Source organism: Bos mutus, chromosome 22, assembly GCF_027580195.1.
Source record: "Bos mutus isolate GX-2022 chromosome 22, NWIPB_WYAK_1.1, whole genome shotgun sequence".
Taxonomy (NCBI): domain Eukaryota; kingdom Metazoa; phylum Chordata; class Mammalia; order Artiodactyla; family Bovidae; genus Bos; species Bos mutus.
Window position 1 is genome coordinate 10,564,659 of NC_091638.1, and position 24,491 is coordinate 10,589,149.

At 41.7% G+C, this 24,491-nt stretch overlaps 1 protein-coding gene and 1 long non-coding RNA gene across 20 annotated transcripts in view; one reads left to right on the forward strand and one right to left on the reverse strand.

Annotated features, from left to right (window-relative positions):
* Nucleotides 1-4,081: 4,081 nt before the first annotated feature.
* Nucleotides 4,082-7,071, reverse strand: LOC138984681 (uncharacterized). The gene is made up of 2 exons (XR_011461936.1): nucleotides 6,939-7,071; nucleotides 4,082-6,370 (listed from the first exon to the last, which is right to left on the reverse strand). It is a non-coding gene; the product is annotated as an uncharacterized lncRNA (long non-coding RNA).
* Nucleotides 7,072-7,253: 182 nt separating this feature from the next.
* Nucleotides 7,254-24,491, forward strand: part of LRRFIP2 (LRR binding FLII interacting protein 2) — a 109,156-nt gene continuing 91,918 nt past the window's right edge. For 6 of the 19 annotated variants that reach the window (XM_070359579.1, XM_070359583.1, XM_070359582.1 and 3 more), the window contains exon 1: nucleotides 7,255-7,516. The gene's annotated coding sequence lies outside the window, so the exon portion shown is untranslated. Of the gene's footprint in view, nucleotides 7,517-24,491 lie in introns of all 19 variants that reach the window. The other 13 variants (XM_070359585.1, XM_070359597.1, XM_070359598.1 and 10 more) reach the window with 6 other exon arrangements.

The following is a 24,491-nucleotide window of genomic DNA, read 5'->3' on the forward strand; positions in this document are numbered from 1 at the left end:
CAACCCACTCCAGTGTTCTTGCCTGGAGAATCCCAGGGACAGAGGAGCCTGGTGGGCTGCCATCTGTGGGGTCGCACAGAGTCGGACATGACTGGAGTGACTTAGCAGCAGCAACATCTCTTCATGTGCCCCTTGGCCATCTGTATGTCTTCTTTGGAGAAATGTCCATTTAGGTCTTCTGCCCATTTTTGGATTGGGTTGTTCATTTTGATCCTGTTAAGCATCATGAACTGTTTGTAGGTTTTTTTGTCAGTTACATCATTTGCAAATATTTTCTTCCAATCTGGGGTCTTTTTTCATTTTGTTTCCTTTGCTGTGCGAGAGCTTTTGAGTTTAAGTAGGTCACATAAGAAGGCTCTCTTTTACTTCTCTGACTTGATATGGGCTTGGAGGTGCAATAGATTGAAAATCACAATTCTACCCTTATTTTCAGAGGAGAGCTACAAGTGCCCAAATTAAATACTTGTAAGAAAATGGATGCTTTATGATAACAGCAAACTCTACTTTCCAATAATTTACTATATGAGCATTATAAAATGTCTGTGATACAGCATTGTGAAGTGTGCAAGAGAAAATAGATCTTTTCTCAAGAAATGTATAATCTGTTTAAATAAGACCAAAATTAAAAAATAAAACTGTGAATAGCAGATAGTAATGCACATAAGTGAACAGAACATAGTAATGTATATAAATATTCTGAATGGTAATACGAAGTAGCTGATAACCACCTACAAACAAACTAGCCTAGAACAACAGCATGAGTCACGGGCTTTAGGCTCAACAGAGTATTTCCATTTAATTCTCAAGGCATTGATCTTTATATCTTTATCGTAATGTTTACTGTGAATTACTGATTGTATATTCAATTGCTTATTTGATATCTCCACTTAGATGTCCAACAGGCATCACAAACTCACCTTGTCCCATAAGTTTTCTCCTCCAAATCTGTTTGAATAGACTGCCTTCCAGATTTCAAGAGATAGCAACCCCATCCTTCCAGTGGCTCAGATCTAAAACCTTAAGCATTATCTTTTTTTCTCACATCTGGATCCATTCTGTAAGCAAAGTTTATTGGCCCTATCTTCAAAATTTGGAATCTAACCATTTCTGTCTGTCTCCACTCCTGTGTGAATTATTGCAGTATGGGTCTTCCTGATCTCACCCTCCCTGCCCACCCCTCACCAAAGTCTGTTTACAATCCAGCAGAGGAAAGTCTTCTCATTTTATTAAGAAAAATTAAAAACACAGCAAAGTTGAAAGATTTTACAGTGATCCATCTGTATATCGGCTTCCTAAAATCTACCACGAACAGAACAGTCCTTTTAAAAATGACAGAGATGCCAGTCCAGGTTCAATGCACGATACTGGACGCTTGGGGCTAGTGCACTGGGACGACCCAGAGGGATGGTATGGGGAGGGAGGAGGGTTCAGGATGGGGAACCCATGTATACCTGTGGTGGATTCATTTCAATATATGGCAAAACTAATACAATTATGTAAAGTTTAAAAATAAAATTTAAAAAAAATAAATAAAAGCAAAAAAAAAAAAAAAATGACAGGTCTTGCAGCTCCTCTGGTCAAAATTCCTCAACAGCTCATCTCATTCAAAGAAGAGCAAATTTCATACCATGGTCTACAAGACCCAGCACCCTCTGGCCCCTGCTACCAATCTTCCCTCTTGTCCATTACTCTTCAGCCACATTGGCCTCCTCTCTGTTCCTCAAACACTCTAAGTACATTCTCTGCATTTGCTGTCCCTTTGCTTGGGAGGCTCTCCCTGCTGTGAGTTTGCATAGCTTGCCTCTGGGTCACCTCATTAGGACTTCTCTGACTCTTCCAACTGTTAGGTTGAATGATGTAATTCTAATGTCATTCTCCTCAGCTGTGCCACATAAACTAAATATCATCCTGAGGTTAAAAGAGAAAGAAGATGCAAGGAGAGCAGTACTTTCATATGGTTCAAACTAATAAAACAACTAGACCCTAACCCTCTTATTCTTACCTGGGTTCCAATATTCTTTTGTAATATTTGGCTGCACCAGGTCTTAGTTGCAGCACATGGGACCGAGTTCCCTGACCAGGGATTGAACCTGGGCCCCTGCCCTGGAAGCATGGAGTCTTAGCCACTGGACTGCCAGCGAAGTCCCTGGGTTCCAATATTCTTGAGAGCACTTCTCACCATCTTATGTACTATTTATGTATTGTCTATGAGATCCTCAAAAACAGGGAGCCCGCATTTGTCCACTGCTGTGGACTCAGGACACAGACCAGTACTTGGCCTGTAGTGTGCACCAAGGGCATACTTATTTAAGGATTGAATTCTTTACACTGAAATCAAGGTGATCATTAAAAACACAAAGTCTGATCATGTCGTTCCTACTAAAAACTCTCCAATTTGTGTTACTTTCAAAATGAAGATAAGAATCCTTAGGAAGACTGTAGGTCCCTGCATGTGGCCCTTTAGTTCTCTAGACTCATCTCGCATCATCTCCCTCATTTCTTTTTAGTCCCTGGGACTCTGCTTGTCCCTTGCGAGGTCTTTGTGGTCTTCCTTGGTCTTCCCCAACTTCTGCACTGAGTTTACTCTGAGGAGGTTTTAAATCTTGGCTTAGAGCATCTCTTATTAGAAGTCATTTCTGATACCTCAGGTTAGACTGAATTCCACTTTAATGCCCTTGATTCTGGTGGTGAAAAGCTGGAAGAAGGACCTCAGCTCGTTTCCTTTAATGAAAGAAAACAGACCAAGACTGTGAAAACGATAAAAGCACTTATTAGAAACACAGTATGTGTGGAAGAAACAAGTATGTGTGGAAAAAACAAAATAGTATAAAGGGAGCACACAGGTGAACTTGGAGCGAGTTGCCCCCAACAGGGCTTAGATTGTTAACATAGGGGCAGTTTTCGGGGTGTGTGTGGGGGCAGGTTCTGGCCAATCATCATCTCACTTGGTCCTGGTGTTGGCACGCATTTCTCAGCCGAGATGGATTCCAGCTGGTGACTTCTGCCTCCTTTTGTCCTTCCGCTAGACTGAGGGCCTTCTCTGCACGTGCGTCAGACTAAGAAACCCAGGAGAATGCACCCAGTCAGGGCTCAGTGCTCCTGTTGGTGCCGCAACTCGAAGCATCAGCAAGAGACCAGCTGCAGCTTCTCAGTCTGGGGTCTTCTACCTCCTCCTCACCCTCAGGCACCACATACCTACCCTTAGTAACACCTATTAGGATTATAGAGTGAATTTTGTGTGATTATCTCCTTTACCAGACAGTAAGTTTCATGAGAGAAGACTTTCTTCTCACACAGCTTTCTTTTTACTCCTCCTTGAATCCCTAGCATCTGGGAAATATTTGGCACATAGGAAGAGCTTAATACACATTTTAAAAATAGACCCTGTTGTGTTCCTATGTTACCAGTGCAAAACTGGGTGCCTGGTACACAGTAGGCAAGTAAGTTTGCTAAATGAGCCGTAATATGAATGATGTTTGATTACTCATTTACAGAGCATACAATACAGAAAAGCCATCACTTGATTTTCGCGATGAGGCCTTTATACATAACTGATACCTACAAGAAACTCCCTGATGCTGGGAAAGATTGAAGGCAAAAGGAGAAGGGGGCAAAAGAGGATGAGATTGTTAGATAGCTTCACTGATTCAGTGCACATAAATCTGAGCAAACTCCAGGAGATACAAGGAAGCCTGGCGTGCTGCAGTCCATGGGGTCGTAAAGAGTCAAACACGGCCTAGTAACCGAACAACAACACAAAAGTCCAAATTCTTCCCTCTCATCATCCTTTCCTACATCACTGAGACTTAAGAAAGGAAATTACACTTCTCTTTCCTTTGTTTGCTGTCTGGTACAGGAAAGGATGAGCTGCTCTCTCTAGGAGAATCCAGATGGAGTCAGAATTAGCCGTGAGATATGGCTTCCGAACCAACAGATCATAGCATTCTCATGTGAATAATTAGATGTTTACAAACTTTTTTTCCCTTTTCTGTCAAATGAGAACTTTTGCTTTCCTTAATAGAAATCTTTTTGCAAATATTTCAGTGGTCAGAGGGTATATATTAAAACACACATTTGCAAGTTGTATAAATTTATAGGTTTATTAGGGCAGGAAGATATGGTACAATATAAGCAGGAAAAGCAAAAATCTTACAAATAAATCACATTTAAGTGTGTTAACTCACAAAATTTTTTAGTAAACTTGTAATTCTAGACAAGCACTGTGGCAAGCTTATTATCATTTGCTAATTTAGGAAAGAGAGAAGAGCCAAATGAATTGTTGCAAAATGGTAAATTTTTAATATGATGAAACACAGAAAGAAACTACTAATCAAAAGACAGTGAAATGTCAATTTCTTAGTTTTAATAATGCTTTATAGATATATAAGATGCTGCCAATGGGGGAAACTGGATAAAGAGTAAAGAGGACTTTTCTGTATTATTTTTGTAACTTCTGGTGAGTCTGTAATTCCCCTCCTCACCAAAAAAAGGAAAGCAAGAAAAAGTAGTAAATCTAGATAAGAAAGCATTTTTGGAAACAGAACTTAAAGCAAATACACATAAACAAAGAGTTGCTTTGCTAGGTTTCCACAGGTTTGAAAGGAGTTTTTAAAATTTTTAAAATGCTTTCAAAGTGTGCTTACATACACATACTTTACTAATAAAAAGATTGAGGCCTGAAAAGTAGCATCCTATTTTTAATGTTTGAACTAATGTTTTCCAGAGAACTGCTTAGAGTGAAACATAGCATTGTCTGCGAAAGTCAATTTTGTGAAAACCGCAAAAATGAGTATCTGCTCTTGAGAAAGGAAAACTTTTATTTCTTGACATCATCAAAGAAAAATGTGAAGGATTTGATATGAAATGAACAAAAATGTACAAATCCTACCACCTCATTGCTCAAAAAATTTTTTTCCTTCATCTATTAATATGTCCCTAAAGCAGCTAGCTCACACAGACCTGGGGGCATTCACATGTCAGAATATTCCATAAAGATCTGGGAACACATATTTTTGGTGGAAAGAATGTGCAGGGAAAGACTGCTTGTGAAACAGTTCAGAGTGATGCATTTACTAAGGATCCCCTTGCAATAACGAAATGTTAGCATCAGAACACTCTTGGGAGCCTTCAAAAGACACATGCGAAACAAGTGAAATTTTTTTGGGGGGGTAACAGATGGCAAATATCCTACTGTGGGAGAAATAAAAACAGAGAATTTCCAAAATTGCCTTATAGCACTTTACCTTAAAGTATACTTTCATAATAAAGTTACAAGAGCAACATAGACATTTGCTTGACTGGACGCTTCATTTATATTTCCCTCTTAAATATTAAAATTATAGCAACACAGCATAAAGTAAAAGGGGTATTGGGGCCAGAAAGACGAGAGTTTCAAATTCAGTTTCAAATCTCAGATTCTCTCAGCTACTAGTTTTGTTACCTTAGGCAAATCATTATTTCTCTGAATCTCAATGACTTTATTACTAAAATGGGTATAATAACTCCCATATCTCAAGGTCGGTCCTAGTACTGAAAGGGATAATGTATTTAAGAGTTTAGTAGAATGTTGTGCAAATACTGTGTGAGCTCCCTCCAGGTTTTCCCAGAAGACACAGCAAGACCTTTCTTTCTCTGTTAGTTTGATATGAGATGAAACAAGTGACTAAGTAAAATTTTAAAAAGCAAGAGAATCTAATCCTAAACACACACACACACACATACACACACATTTATTTGTAGTTATTTATTTGGCTGCACCAGGTCTTAGCTGTGGCTGGAAGGATCTTTTTCCTTGTTATTGGTGACATGCCTGATCTTTTAGTTGTGGCATGTGGGATCTATTAATAGTTCCCCAACCATGGATCTGAACCCCAGACCCCCTGCATTGGGAGAACGGAGTCTTAACCACCGGACCACCACGGAAGTCCCTTCCAATCCTAATATCATTCCAAACAGTCTTTGCATTAATTATGCAGTCACATAAACTAATACTTAATAAACATTATTGGATTATTGGTATTATTCAGGTACCTGAATAGGTTCTCTCTTGCAAGTCTGCTTTTTAGTTTATCTTTAACTGAGCAAAACACGTCATTAATCCTTTTATTCAGATCGTAACATAGTATGATTTTGGGGGGACATTAAGCCCCTCTTGATCCCAGGTAAAAACAAGTTTCAATATTTGTTCACAGGTTTGAGAAAAACAGCGACATGGCAAGAGAAAGAGCGCGAGGGTAGAGACTTTGTCTTTCCAAGGCTGATGGTATGATCCTCCTGCCATGAAGCCACCTGTTGGTGTCTCTCTGCCTAAAGACCACAGTTCCGTAATCCACGCCTCCCTCGCAGTGCCGCACTCCAGCCCTCATGAACTCTGAAAGGTGAGCAAGCCTTCTGAAATCGCAGGGGTGGGCAGCACACAAACAGCCCTTATAAGGCATTCGAGCCAGGTTCTTAACATGGAATCATGGGCTTATTCAGCGGGTCCCGGAGGTAAAGTTGTATCGAAGTGTTTTGTGCCTTCTTCTCAGGAGGCTGCCCAACTGCCACTTCCCTCTGGAGGTCTTCTCCTGCCAGAGGTCTCGCCTACAGGATCTCTCATCACCTTTGTGTATCACCTGCGGAGTCTCACCGCAATCTGTCAACCTTATTTGCTTAAATCCGTCCACCCCACTAGAAGATGAGCTTCCCAAAGAGCAGGACCTCTGGTCTTTCTTCAGGGCCCTGAAGCTGGTGGATCCCGACTGAGACTCTCGGACTGAATGACAGCTCAGAGTCCATCAGATATTGAGCAGACTCCCTTTCCTCCCAGCCCCGCCCCCAGCTTTCTTCACCGGAAATCATTTCAAAATCATTCATTTTGGAAATAAGGCTTCTAGGGCTTCGACCGCACCCACCCACCTACGTTCCAACGGTTAGAACTGCCGCCCCGGCCCACTCACCCAAGCCCTCTAGGCCGGACAGCTTAAGGTGACCGAGGCAGGGGTAGCCGCCAACGGGCACGCGCGTCAGTTCACATTCCCGACCCCCGTCCTGGGGGCGGAGGGGCGGGGTGGGCCCCGCGGGCCTGGAGGAGCCACCTCAGGAGGCCGCCCGAGCCTCCACCCTTCTCGGGGTCCCGGGTCTCTTCTCCTCCGGCGGCACGCAGTCGGCCGCGGGGGGTCAAGCCCGTCGCGCAGCGCGCGCCGCCGCGACCACAAGTACTTCCGGGTGAGCGGGTCGCCGACCCTGTGGCCCCGCCCCTCCGCCGCCTCCGCCGCCCGCCGCCCGGGCTGCGGCTCCTCCCGGGGGCCGGTTCCCGCTGTCTCAGCCGCGGCGCCGAGGGGACACCGGCGTGACTGACTGACCGGCCGTAGGCGCCGGGAGCCGCCGCGTCCTGCCCGGCCCGCCTGGCCGGGGACCTGGCATCGAGTCTACCTTCCGCGCCCCTCGCCCTTCACTCCGGCAGGCTCCCGGTCGGCGAGCCGCGCTCCGGCCCTTCCCGGCGGCGCCCGCAGCCACAGCCCGCGCCCGGACGCAGGTAAGGGCCGCTCCTCCCGCCAGCCTTGGCGGGGAGCGGGGCCCCCGCTTCCCGGCCTCTGCAACTCGGCGAAGTCCGCGCTGCCGCCGACCCTTGCTGGGGGCCAGGCCCCCTCCGGGGGCCCCGGGGTCGAGGTCGCCCCCTGCCTGCGGCGTCCTCGGGCATCACGCCGGGTCTCGAACGCGCAGCCTCGATCGGCGGGCGGGGACAGCGATTCTCCCATTGTGGGAGAAATGAACTCGGGCCGCTGTCTCTGCTCTTTGGGTGCTAGGGCTCCTTCTCCCTCTCCCCGACGCACCACTCCCTCGGTCTGTCCCGGCCGGCCACCCGGGGAAAGGTGTTAGGCCGGTGGAGGGCGTAGAGCTTGTATGGGATTTTTTTTTTTTTTTCCCCTTCCTCCTTGACCCGAACTGAATGAAGCAGGACCAGAACAAGCGCTTGTTAGGAGTGTCAGGGTTAATGCTTGACTACGGCCAGGTGTTATTCACACCCAGATTGTTAAATTATATAGCTCCGGCCGGGCCTGCTTCTCGTGCCCGTGGGTATGTTGCTGGAAGCCAGAGGACCTAAGGAAACCCATCTCTTGTTCTTTCTTCGACGGGAAGGGGGGGAAAAAAGTTCAAGTGTTTGCTTTGCTTTTTCCACCGTGGGATATACAAACATCAGGCTGTGGAGACCTGGCCAGGGAAATAATGGGATCCTAAACTTCAACTGCTTGTAACTCTTTTTCTTTGAGTTTCCATTTAATGACTCAGCACTTCTGCCCTAAAAAGAAAAAGTGTAGTATAGGTTCATTGATTAAAGGATGAGTATGAGGATAAGTGTCCATTACTTTTTCACGGCATCACAATGTGGAACCAGAGAGATGGAGGGCAGGGTGTGGATGAATCAGTTCTTAGTGTTTAAAATAAGTGTTTCAAGATTAAATGTTTATTTTGGGGATGCATCAGTTTGGAGAGGTGCAATTGTTGGAAAAGGCAAAGTGTTGCAGATAAGTTACTTGGCAGGGACTTGAGATTCGCTGTGGTTTGAAGGTCTTACAGAATTAATTTGACCAACTTCATGCTGTGTTCAACACATGTAGAGATGATGACTATTATACTCATTTAGAATAAGAATTTCAGAAAGTGTGATTCATTGAGGAAGTTAGGTCACTTGCAGTGTGAATGAATCATTGATAAGGTTCTTAAACTTGGAATAGAGGAAAGTTTGAGGTTTGTTACCGCCTGTTTAATTAGATACCTTCACTCCTAGGAAGTGTTGCATTGAGGCTTTTGTTAGGTTTGTTGCTGCATGATTATTGTCATGAAGTATGGTAGAGAAACAAATAGTGGACTTTTGCAGAAGCTTTAGCATTTAGAATAGTTTGTTCCTAAGTGGATTGTTGTGATTTTACCCACTCCAGGAAGATAAATGTCTAGAAACAAAATAAATGTCAGTGAAAAGGACAGCTACCATCATTAAGGTAGGAAAAAGTTCATTCAAAGAATCTGCAGTACAGAGAACAAGCAGTCTTTTGAGGGAAAGACCTTACCCATTTGGGAAAATCTGCCCTTAAAAAGGTGGAATGAGACTTTATACATGCTCAGTTGTGTCCAGCTCTTTGTGACCCAGCGGACTTTAGTCCACCAGACTCCAGAGTCCAATCCGTGGAATTCTCTAGACAAGAGTACTGGAGTGGGTTGCCGTTTCCTCCCCCCAGGGCGTCTTCTGACCCAGGGCTCTCACCTGCCTCTGCTGCACTGGTGGGCGGATTCTTTACCACCGAGACCCCTGGGAAGACTATACAGAGCTCCTGTTTCAGTTCTGTCATAGAAGAAAGTGTATATTAAAGTAGTGATTCACTATGGGAATGAATTCATTTTAGATTAGAAGTAACTTTTTATTACTGGAATGTAACTTGATCATTTTTGGCTTTTAAAGTGTTGCTAAGCAAAATGACTTTGAATCACAGAGTTCTTGATACTCTTAGCCTTGATTTCTTCTTTTTTGGAAATCAACTTATATTGATTTATAAAGAACTTTATAGTTAATTATCAGTTATTAAGTAATGGTAAATTTGCCCTGTTGATCTTGCTTAGTAAATTCTATTAATTCTTGAACTAAATTTTGGCATTTTATTTCCTTGGATATCCATTCTTATATTCAGAGTGTTCCCTAATATTGGTTTTGGTTTTTGTCCAACTAATAGTGAGTTTCAGTTTCCAATTGAACAGATTCCCTTTTGGAAAATCCCTTGTGGAAATCACCCGAACTGACAGTCCTGATGGGTAAGAGAATCCTTCTTAGGTCAGGATTTAAGCATCTCCACAATGAAGGGAAAAACTGATTCAGAGAATATGTTTGGCAAAATAGATTCTTTTTCTCTCAAAACAAAAACAGATCTTTACTAGAAATGAGAGGGAACAGTTTTTTGCAAAGCTCTTTGTGAATTGTTTACCCTGCTTCTATTGTGAAGAGGAGCAGAATCGAAGATACATGGGGCGCGGGGGTGGGGGGGTGGGGGTGGGGCGGGAATCTCCCTGCACCATGTTGGGAATGTTGATGAGGATCATTTTAGAGGAAACACATTCTGTCCTCACCATAGGCTCACTTTCCATCGTACCTACAAATAGGCCGTGGCATAGGCCTTTGCCTTTGCTTTCTCTCTGGAGAATCGGAATGGAGAGATGGTCTTTTAACCGGAAATACATACCACCTTATTCAGTTAGATACAGTAAAGAGTTTATGACCATCATTCAAAACTCAACTCTTAAAACTTCAGAAAGAAGGGTTGAGCAAAATACCCTGTGAGCAAAATAACGTTGCCCTTTGCTCCACTTTGTCTTTTTAAGATAATAGATAGGACACCACTAGAAATGATCTGTGCTGCACATTGTGCTTTCACTTTAAAACTTTGGCCTTCAATAAATTAAGGCAGACTTAAAAGGAATCCAACACTGGGCTAAAAACTGGGTTTACTGTATGCTAATGCTTTTTCATTTGTTCTGTTATATCTTTGTTTTGATTGGGGGATGGAGAAGGGATTCTGTTTCTCGTGGAAGCTCTGAGATTTGCTCCATATGTGTGCTTTTGTTTTGGTCTAGAGATGGGAAGGAGACGGCAATGGCAGCCCACTCCAGTACTCTTGCCTGGAAAATCCCATGGACGGAGGAGCCTGGTGGGCTGCAGTCCATGGGGTTGCGAAGAGTCAGACACGACTGATCGACTTCCCTTTCACTTTTCACTCTTATGCATTGGAGAAGGACATGGCAACCCACTCCAGTGTTCTTGCCTGGAGAATCCCAGGGACAGGGGAGCCTGGTGGGCTGCTGTCTATGGGGTTGCACAGAGTCAGACACGACTGAAGTGCCTTAGCAGCAGCAGCAGCAGAGATGGGAAGAGCAGTAGATAAGAAGAGTACAGGTGATTAAGAAGAGGTGGAAAATGGCATCCACAGAAGGAGAGTGCTCCCTTCTGTTTCAGTGGTTGTAGAACTTTTTAAAATTGATAAAACATTTTAAAAGAAAATGTCCCATGGTGAAAAGGAAGTTTCCTTTCCACGATAAACTTCTAGGCTTGACTCCCTCTGCCACCCAACTCCGTAATCCAAGCAGTGGTTTCCGGTTAATGGTTTCCTGTGTGTCTCTCCAAAATTTCTCTTCCATATATAATCTCCTGTGTTAAGAAAAAAAATGCCCTGTCTCTTTCTTTCTGACCTTTGATGTGTCTTAGAGATCATTCTATATTAGCACATATGTCCATCTATTTTTCAAAAAAGACTAGCTGACCTGTCTAATGTAGATGAAACAAAACTTGCTCATTTCCCACAGTTTAACATTCCCTGTTCTAGACATTTGGCTTTCCTGGTGGCTCAGCGGTAAAGAATCTGCCTGTTAATGCGGGAGATGCAGGCTTCTATCCCTGGGTCAGGAAGATCCGCTGGAGGAGGAAATGGCAACTCACTCCAGTATTCTCGCCTGGGAAATCCCATGGGCAGAGGAGCCTGATGGGCTAGAGTCCATGGGGCCGTAAAAGAGTCAGACACGACTTAGTGACTAAACTACAACAACAATGCTGTAATGAACAACTCATGTATAAGCCTTCGCTGTAGTGTGTAAGTGTGTATGTGGAATTTATTTCTGGAAGTGTGAGTGCAGGTTGGGACTTAAATTGTGAAATTTTAAAAATTTATTTCAAGCTTATATTGGGATTCATTTTATAATAGAAATTACCTTTCTTCTTAACCTTGTAGGAGAAAAGAGCTGTTAATTATTTTGTATCCTTTCTACTCCTTGCAATTTAAAAATATACTGCAAGTGTATTTTATAAGGTAATTTTAAACCCCTTAGAGTGACAGCTGGGTGATTTTATTTATACTGGGAAAGGTAGAAGCACTGTACTTTGAAGACCATGCGATTATAGACAGACTACTTCATTTATATTAGGTGATACTAGTTAAATGAGTGCCTTTTGAAGTAGCTTGATTGTTTTAGGATTTTATGACCAATATCAATTAAAAACATACACAGTTTCACTTCTTGCCCTGCAGAAGTCTGCTGCCATATATTAGTCACATGGGAAATAAATGGCCTATTTTTTCGCTTCCTTTACCTTCCACATCCTAATCTATTTATAATAAAATAAACCTCTGTGGGATTTGAGACCCAAAAATCATTTTACAAACCAGAATGCTATTGATGGATTAATTTCTCAAGGCAGAAGGTAGGTACAGATTTAGTCTTTATTCTGCAAAGTGTTCCTGAGCAGAATAAGGAAGATTTTCATTTTTAATTTCAATGTTATACAGCGTACTCAAGACTAGCAAGAGTTCAAGAATCTTTACTCTTTTAAAAGGAGAGCCTGGGCAGGGGCGGGGGCGGGTAGGAAGTGCTGGGGAGCTAATGTATGAGGACAAAGTTGGAACTTGTGAGTGGCAGTTTCCTTGGCCGGTGCCCAGGGTCTATTTTGAGGCCTTGTCAAAACTCTCCTGACAGAACCTACCACATAACCACAATGTGTCCTGGCCCCACTGCAAGTCAGGAAGGCTTGCGGTTTAGGAAGATGGCAACAGAAGAGGGAGCTTATAAAGGACCTTTGCCTTCGGAAGATTAAGGCTCAGTTTGGGGGTGAAAATGTGCTTAGCGTGCATGTCTAAGATCCAGGTTCCTTTTGTTTTCCCTCTGTGTGGGGTGAGCTTGATTAAGGAAAGCTAACGAGGGCAGCATTGTGGAAGAATGCGCAAGGAAGAGCGCAGTATTGATGTCATGTCTGGTTCTGAGTGTTTGGCAAGAATCAGTCTAATGCTCTACACCAGGGGAAAAGACGTTACTCTTACCCCAGTAGGGAGGCCATGTCCCGAGCTGAAATAGTAGTCCAGTTCAGAGACCTTAAAAAGGATTATTGAGTTTATACAGAGGAATAAGCTTCTTCCTGAATTCTCATTCTCTTCTTCCCATAGAACTGTGCAGCCCCATGTATAATATCAGAAAGTTCTCGCTCTAAATTTTTGGTTTATTACCAGATGCTGTGTCCCAGCATAGCTGCCTTTCTGTACCAGATGCTTTCTCATGAAACCTTGGTGTTTCTGTACTTAGTGAGTAAAGTGCTTGGGTTTGACGTTCTTTAACTGATCTCAGAGCTTCTTAGGCCAGAAAGCTGTTAAAGAGCTTAGCGTGCCACTTGTTTGATCAAGGCTCATGTCACCATATTTATCCAAATCCTTGGTTAGAGTGGAGGTGGTTGGAAGAATTTGGCACACAGCCTGCATTTAGAGATGCAAAACCTGCAGCCGTTTTCCTTTCTTTTGCTTTAGAGTAGGCTGGCACTCCAGAAAATTGAGTTTTTCCTTTCCCTCAGAAATTTGGATTGCTAGCATTTGATGATGATGATGTATTTAGTATTCAGTGTGAATAGAAAAAATAATCACTGTTTTTCTCTCTATTCCTGTTATCTGTCATGTTCCTATTATCTTGTTATATTGCTTCCCTGTCCCTGCCTTCCCCTGTCCCTGCCTTCCCCTTCTCCTCCAAAAAAAAAAGTGAGATGAGAGCAGAGCAGAGGGAGAGTGGAAAAGAGGTTGGGAAAATCTTGAAGTTCAAGGGCTTATCAGGGTGTTTTTATTTTCTCAGAAATAGATTATTAAAAACCTCCTTTAAAAATCACAGTCATCTTTTCCCATTGTTTTCAGTTTGAACCTTCTATATCTTAGTTTTCCTTCTCTGGAAACAGGAAATTTTTAACTGGTTTGGATATAAAATTACAGCTTTAGGAAACAAATTTAACTTTTAAGTTGTTTGTTCTGATCACTTTGTTATTCTTTCTATATCTCCCACTTTTCTCAATAGAAACATTTTAACAGCTAGGAGCAGTTAAACTATGCTGTGTGCAGGGAGTTAGGATGTTGAAGTGTTTATTTTTCTGTTAAATGGTTTAATCACTTACAGTAACAAAATTGTATTTATTGTGTTATTTCTTGTATAATCACAACATAATTAGTAAGCATATATGTTGTTGCTAAATGATCCAAAGATTATAGGACTAAAAATAGAAAAAAAATCCATTTAAAAACAAATTATTGACTTGTCTCTGGCCGCACTGGTCTTCGTTGCTGCACCCCGGCCTCCCCAGCTGTGGTGTGGGCTTCTCGCCGCCGAGCGTGGGCTCTAGAGCACAGGCCTCAGTGGTTGTGGCCCATAGGCCGAATTGCGCCCCCAGCATAGGGTATTTCTGAACCAGGGATCAAGCCTGTGTCCCCTGCATTGGCAGGTGGACTTTTGACCAATGGACCACCAGGGACGTCCCAAGAAATCCGATTTAGATGAGATGTTTTTCCCCACGTCCAAATGGATAGTCAAGGAAATAAGATTCTATCCTGCTGTCTTACTACACTTATCCTTTGCTCTCTATCCAAAGTGTTTTTTAATTGTGGTAAAATATATGTAACATAAAATTGACCATTTCCAGCATTTTTAAGTGTACAATTAAGGACATCCACGTTGTTGTGCAGCCGTTACCACCATCCATCTCCAGAACTTTTTCCTCTTCCCAGAGGGAAACTCTTTACCCATTCAGCAATAATCCTCGTTGCTCCCCAGCCCCTGGTAACCACATTCTACCTTCTGTCCCTATGAATTTGACTGCTCTAGACACCTCACGTAAGTAGACTCATGGAATATTTGTCTTATAAAATAGCTAGTTTATTTCCTTTAGCATAATGTCTTCAAGGTTCATCCATGTTGTGTAGCATGTATGAGAATTTCACTTGATTTCAAAGCTGAATAATATTTTATCATATATGGATATATAAATACTTTGTTCATCTGTTGATGGACCTTTGGGTTGCTTCCGCCTTTTGGCTCCTGTGAATAATGCTGCTTTTGAACACAGGTATATATCTATTTGGAGCCCTGCTTGCTTTTCTTTGGGATGTGTACCCATAAGTGAAATTGCTGGATCATACAATAATTTTGTGATGCCATACCATTTTCTGTAGCAACTGCACCATTTTATAGTGTACAGAAGTTCTGGCATCTCTGCATCTTTGACACTCTTGTGTCGAAGATTCTCCCTCTCTGTTTCTTTCTAAAAATAGTAGCCATTCTAGTGGGTAAGTGGTACTATCTCATTGTGGTTTTGACTTGCATTTCCGTAATGATTAATGATGTTGAGCATCTTTTCAGGTGTTTTTTGATCATTTGTGTATCTTTGGAGAAGCAGCTGTTCAAGTCCTTTGTCCATCTTTGAATGGGTTGTTGTTGAGTTTCAGGGGTTCTCTATATATTCCACATGCTAATCTCTTATCAGATATATGATTTGCAAATATTTTCTCCCATTCCATGGGTCGATTTTTTTTACTCTGTTGATAGTGTACTTTATTTTTTTTTTTTTTTAATTTTTGGGACCGAAAGCCGCGCCGCCGTAAATCCGCCTAGAGCTTTCCTGGCCGCCCGCGCTCCGCCTCGCGCCCGCCGACCCGTCTGCTCCGCGCTGGCACCTCGCAGCTCCGCTCTGCTCTGCCGCTCGATAGTGTACTTTAATACACAAAAGTTTTTAGTTTTGAAGTCCACTTCCTCTAACTTTTCCTATTGTTGCCTGCGATTTTGGTGTCCTCTTCAAAAAATCTGCTATATCAAACATCAGAAGCCTTTTTGTTTACAGACAGTTTCAGCTCTTATATTTATTTCTTTGACCTACTAACGGGTAATTTTTGTATACAACATACAGTAAGAGTCCAACTTTATTCTTCTGCATATGGATTTCCAGTTTTACCAGCACCTGTCGTTGGGAAGACTGTCTATTCCCATTAACTGACCTTGACACCCCTGTTGAAAATCATTTGACTATGTATGCCAGGTTCATTTTTGTGCTGTTAAATTCTATTGGCCTCTGTGTCTCTCTATACACCCGTAACACGTTTTGGCTACTGTAGCTTTCTCGTAAGTTTTGAAATCAGAAAGTGTGATGCCTCCTTTTTCTTCTTTTTCAAGATTGTTTTGGCTATTTGGGGTCCCATGAGATTCCATAGGAGTGTTAATGTTAGGATGGGTTTTTCCATTTTTGCAGAATCTGTAATTGGGATTTGTAGAGAGTACATTGAAGCTGTAGGTTTCTCTGGGTGTTTTGACGTTTTAACAACATGAAGTTTTCCAGTCTGTAAACAGGAGGTAGCTTTCTGTTTATTCATGTGTCCTTTCATTTCTTTTAGCAATATTTTGTAGTTTTCAGTGAACAGATCTTTTGCCTTCTTGGTTAAGCTTATTCCTAGTATTTTGTTCTTTTTTTCTTATCGTAAATGGTATTTTTTTCTTTCCTTTTTAGTTGTTCATTCAGTTATTAGTGTATAGAAATGCAGCTGATCTTTTGTGTTGATTTTATATCCCTACAACTTTGCTGAATTCATTCATCCAGTTTTAAAAGCAGTTGCATTTGCTTTCTGTGCACAAATTTAGCAACTTAACACACATTTGTTATCCTATATTTATTATCCTACAGTTTCTTTGGGGGCAGGAGTCTGAGCAAAGTTAAACTGTCTTCTTCTTAGGGTCTCATGAAGCTGCAGTCAGCTCATGCAGTACAGTTTCATGGCTGGGCTGTATTCTCCCCTGAAGACTAAACTGGGGGAAAAAATTGCTTCTAAGCTCACTTAGGTTTTTGGCAGAATTAATTTTCTTGTGAAATTATGACTGAGGCTTCTTGCTTAATAGAAGTTGCTTGGTCATCGGTAGGCTGTCTTCAAGCTCCTAAAGGCTGCTCTCAGCTTTTAGGGCCAACCTGAAGTTCTTGACCCTTGGATGTTCTGACCACTTCATCAAAGCATCAAGGAAAGCCCAGGGCGATTCTTCAGGTTAGACAGCCCCATGTAGTGTGATATAATCATGGGAATGACATCTTATAACCTTTGTCATAGTCTGTTGGTAGAAGCAAGTCATGAGTTCTGCCCAATTTCCAAGGGAGGTGTTCACACAAAGATGTAAAGGAGAGTGGGAAGCCACCATAGCATCAGCCATAGCTGGTTACAAAATAGCACATATTGTATAAACCTGTGTTTGTGTAAAAAACATATATGCACTTCAGAGTATCTTCAAATGGTGGAAAACTGCTGTTTTTTAATCGTTTTGTAGTATTTTTTTCATTATTTGTTCTATTTTTCCCTGCAACATTCTAGTTTTGCAATTTTAAATCCATAGTTGTGTCTTCCTTATAACTAAATACTATTTACGACTTAAGCCAAGAATTAATATCATGATTGTTTCCTTTCTTGCTTAACTTTCTTTCCCACCCCTCCCTGCCCCACCCTCCCCCCCCCACCCCCCCACCCCCCGAGATTTAAGGACCTTTTTTTTGGAGGGGGAGGGGGTTTTCTAGTCACCTTATTTTCCCCAAATGCTCCAATAGATTTTTCACGTCTGCTTTTTCTGATTTAGTAATTTGTGGTTTATTTGTGAAATACCTATAGAGAAATAGAAAACAAAAATACAGTTTCAGGAAGAATAATAAAATAAGCACCTCTGGTCTCACTACCTAGGCCAAGAAGTTGAACATTCAGTATCCTCAAAGTTTCCTGCAAATATTCTTAAATGGCAGCTCTTTCCCCTCCCAGTAATCATAATCCCATTTTACATGGCAGTAACTCTTTTGGAACCATTCCCTGCCTTGCTCTGTAATCACATCCCTTCCTCCAAATATGTATTCCTAGTCAATTTGTGACTTAATTTTGAGAAACTGAATGGTTTGATCACCTTTTCATGTCTGTCAGGTTAGGCTAACCTACTGTAACAAACAACACCGAAGTCTCAGTAGTTTAACACTTTAAAGCTTCTTTCTCACTCCCGCTGGCGAAGGGGTAGCTGGTTCCACACAGTCACCTGAGGACTCAGACCACTTTCATCTCGTGACTCTGCTTTTCCATGGGACTCAGAGACTTTTACACTTGACTGAACTCTCTGCCTCTGGCTGACAGATTCAAGGGCAAAGAGAGGGAGTGTGGTGGGTTCCATGGCAAGTTTGATGGGCCTGGACATACATCATTTTTGTCCATGTTCCATGAGCCAGAATTGAGTCAACTAGCTGCTCCTAATGCAAGGAAGGTCGTGAAATGTAGCGTGCATGTGTGCTCAGTTGCCCGGTCATGTCCGACTCTTAGAGACCCCGTGGACTGTAGCCCATCAGGCTCCTCTGTCCATGGGATTCTCCAGGCAAGAGTACTGGAATGGGTTGCCATTTCCTCCCCTAGAGATCTTCCTGACTCAGGGTTCGAAGCCGAGTCTCCTGCATCTCCTGCATGCAAATGGATTCTTTACCACTGTGCAACCTGGGAAGCCCCAGAAATGTAGTATAACTGGGCCAGAAAGGGAAATGACTCGATGAACAGTAGGCCAATTTCTACCATAGTACTTATCCCTAGGCAGGCTCTGTTTTGACAGTTTTGAAAAACTGAATGGCAAATCTAAACCTACTTAAGAACAGAAAGGTGCATGTTGCCACTATTAAATGAAGGCTGACAGGAGCAGATAAGCTGGACAGAGTCTTTCTTGAGTCCTTTCTGCTAAGTCCTTGGGAAAGTTTGCTAATAAGTCCTGAGAAACCCTAAGACTCATCACAGTCGGGGCACCTGGTGGAGCTGAAGTCTTTACAAGGTATTAAGTACCAAGAAGAAATATGGCTTGGGGAAGTACACTGTTCTTTCAGGCTCTTCCTGCTCTGTTAGCAGTAGGTAAAAGTGAAATATATCCATGGTATGAAATATGGCCTCCCTCCCATCTAGGCAGCTGGGGGTGGAACCGTGGGAACTTCATCAACATGGGGTCAAGAGAGACTAAATTCAGATTAAAAACCAGGGCCAGCTCAGCTCATATTAAAAAGAAGTCTCAAAGGCTGTGGAGATTTGGGCAATGCCGCCCTCTGTTATGTCTCTGGAACCAGTGACTACTTCAGTCTGTAGCTTTCTTCCTGGGATGCCCGTCACCCTGGGATGGCTTGATCCCGTTCACCTCTTCGGTCTTGGATTTATTTCCTGTATGCTATGTTTCCTTCTTTTTGATTTTCTCTTTCATTAGAGAGGTACCTTTAGTAACTTATTAACATAGGGTGTAAAAGATAAATTTTTTGAAAACATGGTAGCCTGAAGTCTTTTGTAATCAAGTTTGAGAATAGACCCTGGGAGAGAAAATGGCAACCCACTCCAGTATTCTCGCCTGGAAAAATCCCATGGACAGAGGAGCCTGGCAGGCTACGGTCCATGGGTCACAAAAAGTCGGGCATGACTGAGTGACTAACCCACACACACAGCTGAGCGTGCATGCATAAGAACAGAACGGTGTGGCTGGGCTTAAGCCACACAGAGGGTCTGTAATCTTATTTCAGGAATGTGAAGGCATCACTCTTCTCTTCTTGTTGCCAGAATTATTTTTCTTTCCGGAAGACTGAAACCATTCTAATTGTTAATCCTTTATCTGTGACCTGATCTTTTCATCCCTGGAAAGCTTGTAAAATCATTCTTGTTCCCATGTTTGAAATTAACTATAAGAATTCCCTATGAAATACCTTGGTGTAGATTCAGGACTTGTACATTCTGTAGGCCTGTTGAATCTGGTGACCCATGGCCTTAACTTCAGGAAAGTTATTACTTTTAAAAATTAATTTGGCTGCAGTGGATCTTAGTTGCAGCCTGTGGGATCTTGGTTGTGGCATTCGGGACCTAGTTCCCTGACCAGGGATCAGACCCAGGCCCCCTGCGTCGGAGAGTGGAGTCTTAGGCACTGGACCGCCAGGGAAGTTATTAATGATTTCTTTTTCTTTGTGTGTGCGAATGTCAGTATGTGTTGGGGGGTTGGGGGTAGTGGATGAGCAGGTATGGGAAGGTCTGTTCGTTTTTATAAAAAGGAGCCCACCAAGTGTTGGTATTGAGTCTTTTATGAGCAGAAGTACTGTGTCTGGAGTGGCCCTCGTTGCCTGTGTCTTTGGATTGGAGTGGCACATGGATCCCTGACTCTCGCAGCTGTGCTCTCTTCTCTAATCCTTCCCTCACGAACACTGTACTTATATCATATTTTACCTGTTGGCTTCTTCCTTTTATGAGCCTAATCAGTACCTTGCCTGCCATTTCAGGGAATTATTTTGTCTTTCTGAGACAAGTTTAAGCTACACAAACCTGACCAGCATGGCCCAAGAGAAGGGAAATGTTGGCATCTTCCTTTCTGCTATAAAAGTACCTGTGCCACCACTGTTTTTCCCCCAGTGGGTGAATGCATGGTGGAAGAGTCATAGGGATCTAAAGAGAAACCCAGAATTTCAAAGAATTTTGCTCTAATCATAAAAACATGTAGAGTTGAACATTGATGTCTTACCCAAGACTTGGTAACATTAATGGTTACTTCTTTGTTCTAATTTTGATTTATTGATTCCAGTCAGAGTTGTCATTTTATTACATTTTTAAGGTTAATCTAATGGTGTTCATTCTTTTTAAAATTAATAATGTGTTTTTCGTTTACTTAGAATTTCGTTGTGTCCATAAGAGTCTTGGTTGGTGTGAAATCTGTTAGAAAATTATGATTTTACCAGATATAACCAACATAAATTTTTATAGTCCTACTTTGTAGTACTCAGGTCAAATGAATCTTCTCCCTTCATCAACTTAATACAGTGTCAAAGCTGATTATTCTTTGCATGTTTTCATACTATGAGGTAGCCCCAGAATTATAGCTTTAGTAGCTTAAATCAGTTTTTGGTAAGGTGATTATCTACAATATATAAAGCTTAAGAAAAAATAATTTTTTATACAGTTTCCTTTGCCATTTATTATTCATATGTACAAAATTTTACATAATTTCAATCACACTTTACATGCCATTTTGTCACCTTTTTATACCTTGTAGGCATGATATCAAACTTGTCCCTGTCTTTATTTGCTTCCCATGAGTTTTCTAATGCCATAATTTATTGAATCATGTTGACTGGCCTTGACTTAAAGCTATTGTCAGTTTGGGTCATTTTCAGCTTAGTGTTTTGTTTTGCTATAGATTAAAAAGAAATTAAAATGATTGTCTTTATTCATGTAATTTTTTCTTTTGTTGTATTATGTTCTAAGTTTTCTTTTTTTTACTAATAGAGTTAATGTGAGTATTGTCCGTAGAATTCACTCCCAGTCGGAAGGAGAAACTAAAGTCTAAAGCTAATTACCCCCCTCTTTGGGACTTAATTCTGATCCCTTCTATTTTATTATCAGTGGCAGATATCCTATTCTTCTATCATATTTTGATTTTTACTTTTTTTCATGAAAGTATTTCAGTTATAATTACACATATTTCAAAAAGAAAACACACCCTTGTAAGTTTAGTAGGAGGACAGGTAGTTCTTTTTACTGTTGCTTCATACCTAGGATTAGATCTGATAGACAGAGTACCTGAAGAACTGTGGACAGGTCCGTGACGTTGTACAGGAGGCAGTGATCAAGACCATCCCCAAGAAAAAGCAACGCAAAAGGGCAAAGTGGCTGTCTGGGGAGGCCTCACAAATAGCTGAGAAAAGAAGAAAGGTGAAAGGCAGAGGGGAAAAGGAAAGGTATACCCATTTGAATGCAGAATTGCAAAGAACAGCAAGGAGAGATAAGAAAGCCTTCCTCAGTGATGAGTGCAAAGAGATAGAGGAAAATAAAATGGGAAAGACTAGAGATCTTCTTCAAGAAAATTAGAGCTACCAAGGGAACATTTCATGCAAAGATGGGCACAATAAAGGACAGAAATGGTATGGACCTAACAGAAGCAGAAGATATTAAGAAGAGGTGGCAAGAATACACAGAACTATACAAAAAAAGATCTTCATGATCCAGATAACCGCAATGGTGTGATTACTCACCTAGAGCCAGACATCCTGGAATGCAAAGTCAAATGGGCCTTTGGAAGCATCACTACGAACTAGGCTAGTGGAGGTGATGGAATTCCAGTTGAGCTATTTCAAATCCTAAAAGATGATGCTGTTGAAAGTGCTCCACTAAATATGCCAGCAAATTTGGAAAACTCAGCAGTGGCCATGGGACTGGAAAAGGTCAGTTTTCATTCCACTCTCAAAGAAAGGCAATGCCAAAGAATGTTCAAACTACCGCACAATTGCACTCATCTCACACACTAGCAAAGGCTCAAAATTCTCCAAGCGAGGCTTCAACAATACATGAACTGTGAAATTCAAGATGTTCAAGGTAGATTTAGAAAAGCCAGAGGAACCAGAGATCAAATTGCCGACATCCGCTGGATCATCAAAAAAGCAAGAGTTCCAGAAAAACATCTACTTCTGTTCTAGTGACTATGCCAAAGCCTTTGTTTTTGCTTTTTTTATATATATAAATTTATTTATTTTACTTGGAGGCTAATTACTTTACAATATTATATTGGTTTTGGCATACATCAACATGAATCCGCCCCGGGCGTACACATGTTCCCCATCCTGAACCCCCCTCCCACCTCCCTCCCCTGCCAAAGCCTTTGACTGTGTGGATCACAATAAACTGTGGAAAATTCTGAAAAGAGATGGGAATACCAGACCACATGACCTGCCTCTTGAGAAATCTGTATGCAGGCCAAGAAGCAAAAGTTAGAACTGCACATGAAACAACAGACTGGTTCCAAATCTGGAAAGGAGTACATCAAGGCTGTATATTGTCACCCTGCTTATTTAACTTATATGCAGAGTACATCATGTGAAATGCCAGGCTGGATGAAGCACAAGCTGGAATCAAGATTGCTGGCAGAAATACCAATAACCTCAGATATACACATGACACTACCCTTATGGCAGAAAGTGAAGAAGAACTAAAGAGCCTCTTGATGAAAGTGAAAGAGGAGAGTGAAAAAGTTGGCTTAAAGTTCAACATTCAGAAAACTAAGATCATGGCATCTGGTCCCATCACTTCATGGCAAATAGATAGGGAAACAGTGAGAGACTTTGTTTGTTTTGGTCCAGAATCACGGCAGATGGTGACTGCAGCCGTTAAATTAAAAGATGCTTGCTCCTTGGAAGAAAAGCTATGACCAACCTAGATAGCATATTCAAAAGCAGAGACATTACTTTGCCAACAAAGGTCCGTCTAGTCAAGGCTATGGTTTTTCCAGTGGTCATGTATGGATGTGAGAGTTGGACTATAAAGAAAGCTGAGTACTGAAGAATTGATGCTTTTGAACTGTGGTGTTGGAGAAGATTCTTGAGAGTCCTTTGGACAGCAAGGAGATCCAACCAGTCCATCCTAAAGGAAATCAGTCCTGAATATTCATTGGAAGTACTGATGCTGAAGCTGAAACTCCAATACTTTGGTCACCTGTTGCGAAGAACTGACTCATTGGAAAAGACCCTGATGCTGGGCAAGATTGAAGGCGTGAGGAGAAGGGGACAACAGAGGATGAGATGGTTGGATGGCATCACCAACTCGATGGACATGAGTTTGAGTAAACTCCGGGCTTTGGTGATGGACAGGGAGGCCTGGTGTGCTGCAGTAAATGGGGTCACAAACAGTCGGACACAACTGAGCAACTGAACTGAACATATCTAGTTAATTGGAAATAGAGAAAAATGCCTTCCCACAAAGTATGTAGGTCTGACGTTGGATTAGATTTAGGGTTAGATTTATGTTTGAAAATACACAGCTCCCCACCCACTTGTGGCTCAACTGAGATTAACTTTAGCCACGGGATTTACTTCTGAGTTTTGCTTTGTCACCTCTTTTGCTATTGTGATTTCAAATTTTTTTTTTTTTTTTTGGCATCAGTTACACCTTATATTTCTGAAACATTTTACAGTTTATAAAAACGTACTCAATATATCTACTTGATCTTTAAAATGACCCCTGTGATGGGAAAAGAAATTTAAATAGTTCAAGACTTGTTCATTGAAAATCACAAAATATTGGAGAAAGAAACAAGATCTGTATAAATGGCAAGACATTCCATGTTCATGTTTTGGAATATTAATATTGTTAAGATGACACTGCTGTACAAATTGATCTTGGACAGTGCAGAATTCAATTTTTGGTGCAGAAATATAGTCATGCTCATCTTAAAATTTGTATGGCAAGATAAGGGACCCAGAACAGTCATGAACAGTAATACAGTCTCAAAGAGGAACAAAGTTGGAGGACTCATACTTCCTAATTTTAAAACTTACTTTAAAGCTACAGTAATCAAGACAGTATAATACTGGCATAAGGATATACATATTAATCAATGGAATGGAATTGTGGGGCCAGAAATAAACCTTTACTTTTATATTCAGTTTATTTTTAACAAGGGTACTGAGACAGTTCAGGAGGGAAAGAACTGTCATACAAATGGTATTGGAAAGAGTAGATATCCACATGCAAAAGAATGAAGTTGGATCCCTGCATCACACCATATAAAAAAAAAACTAACTCAGAATGGATTGTGTAAAAGCTAAAGCTATAAAACTCTTAGAAGAAAATGGAGTAAATCTTTGTCACCTTGGGGTAGACAGTGCTTTCTTAGCTATGCAG